Here is a 12,041-nt window from a genome sequence, read left to right on the forward strand (position 1 = left end):
AGCCAGTGGGCTCTTAAACATATTTGGAGGCCATTCAAAAATAAAATAACAATGGGGCTTCCCTGGTGGTCCAGTGGTTAGGACTTTGCCTTCCAAGGCAGGGGGTGTGGGTTCCATCCGTGGTTCAGGCAACTGAGGTTTCACATGCCTTGTGACTCAGCCAGAATAATAATAATAATAAAGTGTACAATTTTTTAAAGTAGAATAACTGGATATTCAAGGAAAGTATTTAACACGTATACATACAGACACACCTGCATCTATATGTATACATGCATGCATGTTATATATGTTTTCACACAAGCATGTAAGTATATGTACTCATGCACACATAAATGCATAGGATTGATAGCCATATAGGAATAAAGTAAAATTTTCATGTACAGTAAATATCTGAACCCTGTTGAGTAAATAACCTGCTTCTAAATATGTTTCAGCTGAGTAACAATCAGACAATATTCTGAGATACGGTATTTTCAAAAATTTGGGGTCACTTGCTTTGTGCTGAAAGGGAGACGCTTAAAGCAGATGGTTTTCTCTTAATTTACAGAGATGCTAACCCTCTTCTGAAAGTGAAAGTGTTAGTCGCTCAGTGCTGTCCGACTCTTTGCAACCCCATGGACTGGAGCCCCCCACCAGGCTCCTCTGTCTAGTGAATTCTCCAGGCAAGAATACTGGAGTGGGTTGCCAGTCCCTTCTCCAGGGGATCTTCCCAACCCAGGGATCGAACCCAGGTCTCCTGCATTGCACGTGGATTCTTGACTGTCTGAGCCACCAGGGAAGCTCTGCTGCTGCGGCTGCTAAGTCGCTTCAGTCGTGTCTGACTCTGTGCGACCCCATAGACAGCAGCCCACCAGGCTCCCCCGTCCCTGGGATTCTCCAGGCAAGAACACTGGAGTGGGTTGCCGTTTCCTTCCCCGATGCATGAAAGTGAAAAGTGAAAGTGAGGTTGCTCTGTCATGTCCAACTTAGCGACCCCATGGACTGCAGCCTACCAGGCTCCTCCGTCCATGGGATTTTCCAGGCAAGAGTACTGGAGTGGGGTGCCATCGCCTTCTCCGAGGGAAGCCTCACCTGTATTTTAATATCTTTTCCCACAGTTTCCCAGAGTTCAAAGGTGGCCCCTTATTTCATAAGCCTGAGGTTTGTTTTCGAGAGCCAGGATTTATATTTATCTGGGGGTACAGTTCCCTAGGCTGTTCTGTAGTCTTTAGTAACATTTCCTTCTTTAAAAAAGAAAAAAAATATGTTACTAATATTCGAACATTTTTATTAAAAACAGGGGGACTTCCCTGGCAGCCTAGTGGTTAAGACTCTCACCGTCAACTACAGGCGGGAATAGGTTCGATCCCTGGTTGAGGAGTTAAGATCCCACATGCCAAGCTCTATGGCCCCCCCAAAATTTGAATACATAAAATATAAAAACATATGGAAGTTCTGGAAGGCAGAAGGAAGACAGAAAATTGTCCTCAGGATCACATCCAGAGAGAGCAGTGTGTCCCCTTTGGGACATGTGATCACACTTTATATACTTGCTGTAAACAGTGTTTTTTTCCTTGTACACCTGTGGTGCCTGGCACTCTTAAGATCCGGCCGCCCAGTGGGAACACCGTGGACTTGTAGGGATGTGTTCCCAGTCTTTCCCAGTGGAAAGTAATACCGGAGCAGGCATACGTGGTGAAATACTCCCGCTCTCATTCATTTCCTTAGGAGGACAGTCTGGACGTGGAATTGCCAAGCAGTCTTTTGGAAAGGATTTGGGACTCCCCTGGTGGTCCAGGGGTTAAGAAACTGCCTTGCAATGCCGGGGGATGCAGGTGCGATCCCTGGTCAGGGGACTGAGTGCCACCTGCCTCAGGGCAACTAAACCTGTGCACCACAGTTGGAGGGCCCATGCACAGCACTCGAAGATACTGCATGCCACCACAAAGACTCCAGGCAGCCAGATAAATAAATTAAAAAAAAAAAAAATTTTTTTTAAAAATCTGTGACTTGACAGGCAAATCTGTTTCATTGTTGAAACAGGCAAATCTGTTTCATTGCATTTCCTTGGTGACTAGCAGAGTTCTTTGTGTGTTATTATCTGCACATTTGTATTTTTTCTTGTGTGCATTACAGTTTGTTTTCCTGCTGACAGTGGGGCCTTTTTTTTTAAAATTTTATATTGGAGCATAGTTGGTTAACAATAATGCGTTAGTTTCATGTATACAGCTACACATATGTGTGTCTGGTTTTTTTTCAAATTCTTTTCCCATTTAGGTTGCTGTAGAATACTGAACAGTCCCTGGGCCATACAGTAGGTCTTTGTTGGTTATCCGTTTTAAATATAGCTGTGTGTACATGTCCATCCCTACCTCCCAGCCTGTCTGTCCCTCTCCCACCCTTTCCCCCTGGTAAACGTTAAGTTTGTTCTCTTAAGTCTGTGAGTCTGTTCTGTTTTGTAAATCAGTTTATTTGTATCATTTTTATTTTAGATTCCACGTGTAAGCAATATCATATGAGGTTTTTCTTTCTCTGTCTGACTGCAAATGGCATCGTTTCATTAAGCCAAATAATCTTCCATTGTATGTATGTATCACATATATCCGTCAATGGACATTTAGGGTGCTTCCACGTCTTGCCTGTTGTAAATAGTGGGGCAGTGAATATTGGGGTGTGTGTATCCTTTCAAATCATGTTTCTCTCTGGATATATGCCCAGGAGTGGGATGACATGGTCATACGCCAGCTTCTTTAGTTTTTGGAGGAACCTAAACACTGGTGGCTGGTTGTATGTGTGCATGCTCGGTTGTGTCCACTCTGCCACCCCATGGACTGGAGTCCACCAGCCTCCTCTGCCCATGGACTTTTCCAGGCAAGAATGCTGGAGTGGGTTACCCTTTCCTACCCCAGGGGATGGTTATTAAGGGTTAGACTTTTTTTGAATTAAAGTATAGTTGCTTTACAGTGTTTCAGGTGTACAGCAGAGGGATTCAGTTATACATACAGGTTATTATAAGATACTGAACACAGGTTCCCTGTGCTATACAGTAGGTCCTTGTTGTTTATGCTAGTGTGTATCTGTTAATCCCAAGCTTCAAATTTATCCCTGCTGTGGCCTGTTGTAATCTTAATTTTGTTTTGTATGTTTGTGAGTCTGTTTCTATTTTACAAGTAAGTCTGTTTCTGTTTTATAAGTAAGTCTGTTTGTATCATTTTTTAAGATTCTGCATATAAGTGATATCATATGGTATTTGTCTTTCTCTGGCATACTTATTTCATTTAGTACATTAATCTCCAGGTCCATCCATGTGGCTGCAAATGGCATCATTTCATTCTTTTTTTCATGGCTGAGTAATATTCCCTTGGTATCTCTAATTTTCTTGAAGAGATCTCTAGTCTTTCCCATTCTGTTGTTTTCCTCTATTTCTTTGCATTGATCACTGAAGAAGGCTTTCTTATCTCTTCTTGCTATTCTTTGTAACTCTGCATTCTGATGCTTATATCCTTCCTTTTCGCCTCTCTTCTTTTCACAGCTATTTGTAAGGCTTCCCCAGACAGCCATTTTGCTTTTTTGCATTTCTTTTCCATGGGGATGGTCTTGATCCCTGTCTCCTGTACAATGTCACGAACCTCATTCCATAGTTCATCAGGTACTCTATCTATCAGATCTAGGCCCTTAAATCTATTTCTCACTTCCACTGTATAATCATAAGGGATTTGATTTAGGTCATACCTGAATGGTCTAGTGGTTTTCCCTACTTTCTTCAATTTAAGTCTGACTTTGGCAATAAGGAGTTCATGATCTGAGCCACGGTCAGCTCCCGATCTTGTTTTTGCTGACTGTATAGAGCTTCTCCATCTTTGGCTGCAGAGAATATAATCAATCTGATTTCGGTGTTGACCGTCTGGTGATGTCCATGTGTTCATGTCTGGTGTGTCTCTTGTGTTGTTGGAAGAGGGTGTTTGCTATGACCAGTGCATTTTCTTAACAAAACTCTATTAGTCTTTGCCCTGCTTCATTCCGCATTCCAAGGCCAAATTTGCTTGTTACTCCAGGTGTTTCTTGACTTCCTACTTTTGCATTCCAGTCCCCTATAATGAAAAGGACATCTTTTTTGGGTGTTAGTTCTAACAGGTCTTGTAGGTCTTCATAAAACCGTTAAACTTCAGCTTCTTCAGTGTTACTGGTTGGGGCATAGACTTGGATAACTGTGATATTGAATGGTTTGCCTTGGAGACGAATAGACATCATTCTGTCATTTTTGAGAATGCATCCAAGTACTGCATTTTGGACTCTTTTGTTGACCATGATGGTCATGCAAAGATGGGCTCGATAAAAGGACAGAAATGGTATGGACCTAACAGACGCAGAAGATATTAAGAAGAGGTGGCAAGAATACACGGAAGAACTGTACAAAAAAGATCTTCACGACCCAGATAATCATGATGATGTGATCATTAATCTAGAGCCAGACATCTTAGAAAGTGAAGTCAAGTGGGCCTTAGAAAGCATCACTACAAACAAAGCTAGTGGAGGTGATGGAATTCCAGTTGAGCTGTTTCAAATCCTTAAAGATGATGCTGTGAAAGTGCTGCACTCAAGATGCCAGCAAATTTAGAAAACTCAGCAGTGGCCACAGGACTGGAAAAGGTCAGTTTTCATTCCAGTTCCAAAGAAAGGCAATGCAAAAGAATGCTCAAACTACTGCACAATTGCACTCATCTCACATGCTAGTAAAGTAATGCTCAAAATTCTCCAAGCCAGGCTTCAGCAGTACGTGAACCGTGAACTTCCAGATGTTCAAGCTGGTTTTAGAAAAGGCAGAGAAACCAGAGATCAAATTGCCAACATCCGCTGGATCATGGAAAAAGCAAGAGAGTTCCAGAAAACCATCTATTTCTGTTTTATTGACTATGCCAAAGCCTTTGACTGTGTGGATCACAATAAACTGTGGAAAATTCTTCAAGAGATGGGAATACCAGACCACCTGACCTGCCTCTTGAGAAATCTGTATGCAGGTCAGAAAGCAACAGTTAGAACTGGACATGGAACAACAGACTGGTTCTAAATAGGAAAAGGAGTACATCAAGGCTGTATATTGTCACCCTGCTTATTTAACTTCTATGCAGAGTACATCATGAGAAACGCTGGACTGGAAGAAGCACAAGCTGGAATCAAGATTGCCGGGAGAAATATCAATAACCTCAGATATGCAGATGACACCACCCTTATGGCAGAAAGTGAAGAGGAGCTAAAAAGCCTCTTGATGAAAGTGAAAGAGGACAGTGAAAAAGTTGGCTTAAAGCTCAACATTCAGAAAACGAAGATCATGGCATCTGGTCCCATCACTTCATGGGAAATAGATGGGAAAACAGTGGAAACAGTGTCAGACTTTATTTTTTTGGGCTCCAAAATCACTGCAGATGGTGACTGCAGCCATGAAATTGAAAGACGCTTACTCCTTGGAAGAAAAGTTATGACCAACCTAGATAGTATATTCAAAAGCAGAGACATTGCTTTGCCGACTAAGGTCCGTCTAGTCAAGGCTATGGTATTTCCAGTGGTCATGTATGGATGTGAGAGTTGGACTGTGAAGAAGGCTGAGCGCCGAAGAATTGATGCTTTTGAACTGTGGTGTTGGAGAAGACTCTTGAGAGTCCCTTGGACTGCAAGGAGATCCAACCAGTCCATTCTGAAGGAGATCAGCCCTGGGATTTCTTTGGAAGGACTGATGCTAAAGCTGAAACTCCAGTACTTTGGCCACCTCATGGGAAGAGTTGACTCATTGGAAAAGACTCTGATACTGGGAGGGATTCGGGGCAGGAGGAGAAGGGGACGACAGAGGATGAGATGGCTGGATGGCATCACTGACTCGATGGATGTGAGTCTGAGTGAATTCCGGGAGTTGGTGATGGACAGGGAGGCCTGGCGTGCTGCGATTCATGGGGTCGCAAAGAGTCGGACACGACTGAGCGACTGAACTGAACTGAGTAATATTCCACTGTGTGTGTGTGTGTAGCACAGCTTTGTTATCCATTCATCTGCCTCTGCCTGTGTGTGTGTGTGTGTGTGTGTGTGTAGCACAGCTTTGTTATCCATTCATCTGCCTCTGTGTGTGTGTGTGTGTGTGTGTGTGTGTGTAGCACAGCTTTGTTATCCATTCATCTGCCAATTGACATTTAGGTTGCTTCGATGCCTTGGCTGTTGTAAACGGTGCTGCTACTGGAGTCCATGTATCTTTTCAAATTAAAGTTTTCATCTTTTCTGGACATATCCCCAAGAGTGGGATTGTTGGATCATATGGTAGCTTTTGTTTTTTTGACAGTGCTATATAACTTGCAGGATCTGAGTTTCAATTCAGCCCAGGAATTGAACCCCCAGCCATAGCTTTGAGGTCTTCCCTGGTGGCTCAGCTGGTAAAGAATCCACCTGCAATTAGACCTGGGTTGGGAAGATCCCCTGGAGGAGGGAAAGGCTACCCGCTCCAGTATTCTTGCCTGTACAGTCCATGGGGTCACACAGAGTCGGACACGACTGAGCAACTTTCACTTTCCGCAGCAGTGAAAGCACAGAATCCTAACCCCTGGACCACCAGGGAATTTACTCCCCCCGCCCCCGCCCCCCGGGACTATCAGGACTTTGAATGACAATCTGTGGGGGTGCACTTGGTTCACAAGGGACCATTGCTCACTAGCAGCGCAGCAGAGAGGGGCAGAAAAGTAACTAAAACCGTAGTTTTTAAAACCTCCCCAGACCCTCCCCCACGTAAATGAAACCCCTCCCCTAACATTGTCGTCATCGCCTGCAGGGTGCCTCTCAAAATGAGTGCTTACGTGTGTTTGTATGTTGCAGAAATTAGTATCTTCCTTGACTTCTGGACCAGGGCTCGGCAGACTCCAGCCCAAGGCCCTGGGCCGGGGTTCGGGAAGCCTGTCCTGGTGGAGGACTTCAGGTTGGTCCCTGCCAACTTGGTACCCGGGGGTACCTCACTGTGTTTTTCATACGATGATGATCTATCTAGCTGGGGAGAGACAACGCCAAGCCAAGGATGAAAACTGCAGGAGTAGCTTTTCATATCCCACGTGGGTAGAAAAGCGAGTGAGAAGGAATCGGGGAAGAAGGGATCCATAAATCAGAGCTTCCCAACAGACGTGTGACCTCCAGATGCCTTGGGGTGTTCTCCCGGATGCCCCTGCAGGCGGGCATTTCGTCCCTGGTCCCCTGTGTCTGTCCGCCCAGACCTGGCTTTGTGATGGAGAAAAGTTTGAGGAGAGCTTAGATGCACGTGTCTAAAATTATCACCCATGTTCCCTCAGGACGCCGTCAAGAATTGGAGAAGTGGGGTTCAGGAGACAGAATTGGCTCAGACATTTGCATTTGGAAGGCTGGAATTCCTGATAGCTGTGCCATCCTTGTTTCCTGGATATGGCAGGAAATATACTAATCTCACGTCCCTCTTAGAGGAGCTTTGCTCACACAGGTGGAATCGCTGCCTTCTCTGGGGAGACCACAGCACATCCTGTCTAAGGCACTTTGCAAATGTGCAGTAAGTCACTTCAGTTGTCCCCGACTCTTCAGTTGCATCTGACTCTTTGTGACCCCACGGACTGTAGCACACAGGATCCTCTGTCCGTGGGATTCTCCCGGCAGGAATACTGCAGTGGGTTGCCGTTCCCTCCTCCAGGGGAATCTTCCCAACCCAGGGACGGAACCTGCGTCTCTTATGTCTCCTGCATTGACAGGCGGGTTCTTGACTACTAGCGCCACCTGGGAAGCCCCAAGGCACTTAGCAAATAGAGCTCCTTTTTAATTAATCTTTTAAACGTGAATCCAGATGAACAAAGGCACTTAGATATTAGCAATAAATTGTAGCTACTTTAATTCTCTGTTTCAATGAGGTGGTGGATATTTATTAAGTAATAAGTGAAAGTGAAGTCGCTCAGTCGTGTCTGACTCTTTGTGACCCATGGACTGTAGCCCACCAAGCTCCTCCATCCATGGGATTCTCCAGGCAAGAATACTGGAGTGGGTTGCCATTTCCTTCTCCAGGGGATCTTCCCGACCCAGGGATCGAACCCAGGTCTCCCACATTGCATGCAGACGCTTTAGCCTCTGCACCACCAGGGAAGCCCTTAAATACAAGACTCCAAGTACTAACATCAAAGGTTTCAAGGGAGGAAAGGAAGCCAGGTTGAAAGAAGGGGGAGGAGACGGGAGAACGGGGGCGAAAGGGATGGCCTTACAGACGTCTCCTGCCACCTACAGATGCCCAGGCATCATGGGACTTTTCCCTGGGCCTCCAGAGATGGGAGGACTGGAACTCGGCCCTACCAGAAATCAGACCAGACCAGAACCAGAATTCGAGTTCTCTGCCAAGAGGAGGTGATCGGTCTCCAATCCTCAGCTCAGGCTGAGAGCCCTTCAACCAGATTCCTGCGTCCAGGACCGGGGGACTAGAAAAACAGGGAAGGATAGGAAGGGATAAGGAGAGGAAACAGAGAGGGAATGGGAGAGAGGTCAGTAAAGTCTCTTGTTCCTTACCGGTCGGGACACTCTGGCCAATTGTCCGCGTCAGGAAGAGACCAGGGACGAAAGGGTCCCAGTTGTGGCTGCTGGGTCTGGTCCATTGGCAGGCAAGCTGGCCCCTGAGTACCTCGAGTGGTCAGGATGTCAGTCTCAGCGAAGAAGAGTCCCACCAGAGTCGCCATTTGTTGCAACCCCTTCCAGGGCCCGAAACTGGGCTCGTCTAACATTCGGAAATGAATTGTCCGAGGAGACACATGTGCTGACAAAGCAAGAGATTTTATTGGGAAAGGGCACCTGGGTGGAGAGCAGTAGGGTAAGGGAACCCAGGAGAACTGCTCTGAATAGGTACCTATTTATTAAATAATAGGTACCACTGGAACTTCCCTGATGGTTCAGTGGTTAAGACTTGGCCTTCCACTGTAGGGGGTGTGGGTTCAATCCCTGGTCATACAGCTAAGATGCCACATGCCTTGCCACCAAAAACACAGGACATAAATAACAGAAGCAGTATTGTAACAAATTCAATAAAGAGTTTGAAAATGGTCCACATCAAAAAAAATTTTTTTAGAAAAACAAAAAAATTGGTTCCGAGTAGTTTTGAGCAGGTCTTCAGATGCTAGATTTCAGGAGTTTTAAGAAAAAAAGAAAAAAAAAAGTTCAAGTGCTCAGCTCTTTGGAATGAAACACTGCAGCGGTGTGTGTGAGTTGCCATGAATGAAGTTTTACTGTCTTGTAAGAGACGCGATGGCTTCAACGGGAGGCAGGCCCGAGGCTGGCTTTTCCCTGGCCGGCCAGAGGTGACAGTGGGTGACAGGACATCTGAGCCAAGAGTCACCCTCCTCTGATTGTTGTCTAAAGGCCGTTCCGTCTTTTGTATGCAAACACCTGCTGGACTGTGTATTGTCCTCTGAACCATCCATTGCATCGTTCAAGCTGTTTGGATAACTTTTTTAAAAAAACAATGACTTTATTTTTGGCTGCACAGGCTCTCCATCATTGCATGGGCTTTCTCTAGTTGCGGCGAAGTGGGGCGCTGCTCTCTAGGTGTGACACTTGGCTTCTCTTGTTGAGGAACCCGGGCTGAGTAGTTGTGGCCCCCCGAGCTTCATTGCCCCACGACAGCAGGTGAGATCTTCCCGGCCCCCCAGGGATTGAACCCGTGTCCCGGACATAGGCGGGCGGATTCTTAACCCCCTGACCCACCAGGAAAGACTTTGCATTCCAACTGCCGCCTGCCCTTTACTTTTAGTATTTAATGCTGATAAACAAGGGCACCTTTCCTAGGCTGTTTGAGTTGGCAGAACATTCAAGTTAATTCTTATTTCAGCAGACTGACTTCCCCAGACCGCTCAACATGTGAACGTTTCTTTTCTCAACATAATGCCTAATTTGGTTGGTTTCTCTGGCCTCCCCGTGTGGCTTGTGGCATCTTGAGTCCCTGAGCAGGAATGAACCCAGGCCCTCCACAGTCAAAGCACTGAGTCTGAACCACTGGACCACCAGGGAATTACCTGGCTTCTTTTTTTTTTTTTTTTTTTTTTTTACTTGTTTGTTTTAAACTAAACTCCCTAAGCTGGGTTAATATTTTATTAATCAGGAAGTGAGTGAAGTTGCTTAGTCATGTCCAACTCTTTGCGACCCCGTGGACTGTAGCCCATCAAGGTCCTCTGTCCATGGGATTTTCTCCAGGCAAATGTATTAGAGTGGGTTGCCGTTGCCTTCTCCAGGGGATCTTCCCGACCCAGGGATCGAACCCAGGTCTCCCATATTGATTCTTTACCCATCTGAGCCACCAGGGAAGTCAGTTAAGCTGGAAGTGGAGAACAAACCTGCCCACTTGTGGGGTCCCGGGGGGCGACTGGTGATCTGATGTCCTCGTCCAGTTACTGAACCCTTTGAGCTGCTGTCATTGGGCTCACGAGCATGACGGCTGCAGAGTCCGGCCCCAGCTAGACGACAGGGGACGCTGAGGGAATTGGGGGAGGAAGTCCGTGGTCTCCTGTAGACCAGCCATGGAACCCGGAAGGGACCTTTCTCCTGAGGACACAGCAAGAGAAACACGCCTAGGGAACTCAGCTGTCAGCGCAGCTGCCTGGATGGGGTGGGGCCGGCTGCAGTGGCAAGGTCTAGAGCAGACGCACCTCCCGGGCGCTGAGTGGGTGCTGGGTGTGTGTGCAGAACTATCTCGTCCCACACTTGAGGCAGTAGGTGACAGCTCCTCTTGCACTTGTGCTCTGCCTGCTGGCTGGCTGATCACTGCCCTGTCGTGGAGTCTCCTCTACCAGCCCTGAGGTCGTCTCAACAGAAGACAGCTCTTCCCGTGGATGGAAGAGTCCATCCGAGGCTCATTTGATGGCTCAGGCCAGAAGAGTGTTTCAGCACAAAGCAGCAGACGCACGGCTGGCTCATTTGTTGGGAGTATGGTTATTGTAACACCCACGAGCTTCAACTATGGCCTAGATATATATATGCATGTACAATATACATCATAAAGCTTCAGCTTCCCTGGTGGCTCAGATGGTCAAGAATCTGCCTGCAATGCGGGAGACCCGGGTTCTGTCCTTGGGTTGGGAAGATCCCCTGGAGAAGGGAACGGCTACCAAAGAATTGATGCTTTGGAACTGTGGAGTTGGAGAAGACTCTTGAGAAGTCCCTTGGACTGCAGGGAGATCCAGCCAGTCCATCCTGAAGGAAATCAGTCCTGAATATTCATTGGAAGGACTGATGCTGAAGCTTCAATACTTTGGCCACCTGATGCGAAGAGCTGATTCATTAGAAAAGACCCTGATGCTGGGAAAGATTGAAGGCAGGAGGAGAAGGGGATGACAGAGGATGAGTTGGTTGGATGGCATCCCTGACTCAATGGACATGACTTTGAGCAAGCTCCAGGAGTTGGTGATCCACAGGGAGGCCTGGCTTGCTACAGTCCATGGGGGTCACAGTGAGTCAGAAATGACTGAGCGACTTCACTTTCACTTTCATATGCATGTACAGAATGCCTGCGTGTGTTTTGCCAGGGGGTGTGTGTGTGTGTGTGTGTGTGTGTGCCTCTGTATGCATGTTAACTATGTGTTAGGGAAAGCCAGAACTGGATATGGAAATGGATGAAAAGTGAAAGTGTTCGTCACTCAGTTGTGTCCGACTCTTTGCGACTCCATGGACTGTAGCCCACCAGGCTCCTCTGTCCGTGGGATTCTCCAGGCAAGAAAACTGGAGTGGGTTGCCATTGCCTTCTCCAGGGGATCTTTCCGACCCAGGGATTGAACCTGGGGCTCTTGCACTGCAGGCAGATTCTTCACCTACTGGAATCTCCTTTGTCCTCTGCGTTGCAGGCAGATTCTTTACCTGCTGAGCCAAATGCCCAAGAGTGTGAAAAAGATGAATGCCTTGGTGCAGCTTCCAAAACAAGCAGTCTTTGTTTTTCTGATGTTTAATCATAGGCTGCTGGTTTAAAAGGTTTTGTTAATGTATTTGCTGCTGTCTTAAAAAGTTGTATAAGTGAAAGTGAAGTTGCTCAGTTGTATCCGACTCTT

At 46.6% G+C, this 12,041-nt stretch overlaps 1 protein-coding gene across 1 annotated transcript in view; it reads left to right on the top strand.

Moving 5' to 3' along the window:
- Positions 1 to 12,041, top strand: part of SHROOM2 (shroom family member 2) — a 146,417-nt gene that overhangs the window by 115,165 nt on the left and 19,211 nt on the right. The window lies entirely within an intron of this gene.

Source organism: Budorcas taxicolor, chromosome X, assembly GCF_023091745.1.
Source record: "Budorcas taxicolor isolate Tak-1 chromosome X, Takin1.1, whole genome shotgun sequence".
Lineage (NCBI taxonomy): Eukaryota > Metazoa > Chordata > Mammalia > Artiodactyla > Bovidae > Budorcas > Budorcas taxicolor.